The sequence below is a fragment of the Solanum tuberosum genome, unplaced genomic scaffold (assembly GCF_000226075.1).
Source record: "Solanum tuberosum cultivar DM 1-3 516 R44 unplaced genomic scaffold, SolTub_3.0 scf00047, whole genome shotgun sequence".
Lineage (NCBI taxonomy): Eukaryota > Viridiplantae > Streptophyta > Magnoliopsida > Solanales > Solanaceae > Solanum > Solanum tuberosum.
In genome coordinates, this window is record NW_006238973.1 from 390,006 (window position 1) to 390,879 (window position 874).

Genomic DNA, 874 nt, shown 5'->3' on the forward strand with positions numbered 1-874 from the left:
TACTTTTATGTAATTTTTTTATTAAAATTCTAACTTAGCTATTGTATTTGACATAAGTATTATATAAATTATTTTGATGTGCGTTATTTGAATTGACGGTCGAAATAATTTTTATTTTTATTTTCACAAGATAAAAATAAGATCTGCGTACACTTTATCTTTTTCGAATCTCATTACAGTAAATATATTGTTATTATCTTAAATAAGTATCAAATAACTCTATCCATTAAAATTTAAAACCAATACAAAACATGCCTTCTATCTAAAGTACTTTTCGCTTCTCGAAAATTAATTTTATAAACTAAATTAAATTTAAAATTTGTACAAAAAATTTATTACATATAACATTTTACACTAATATAAGAAGATTTATATTATTAATCAAAGTCTGCATAATTAAAATTTTTAAAAATTAAAAAAATATAAAGAGTAAGATAGCAAAAATAATATTTTTGTCTCCGCTGAAATTTAAACCCAAAGTGTCACTTTTCTCAACCAACTCTTCAAAAAGGTTCAACTTTTAGTTAGTATTATTTTATTTCTTGCTTCTCTCTCACACTCTTTCCCATTATCTTTTGAAAATAATATAACAATGACATAAGATTGTTTTGTTTATTAGTGAAGAAAACAATAAAGAATACAATGAAAAGTTGAAACCATTTTCATTATTTTAATTTAATTAAAGAATTTAGAAGAAAAAAAATACTTTGTACTACTAATAATAAAGAAAAAGATGACACAAAAAGTAGAGTAATTTTGGTTTTTTCCTCTGTCCATAGAGCATTTTCCAGAAATCTTTGCAACTGAAAGTACTTTCACTTATCTCCCTTTCTTCCATAAATTCCCTTCGGACCCCCCCCCCCCCCCCCCCCAC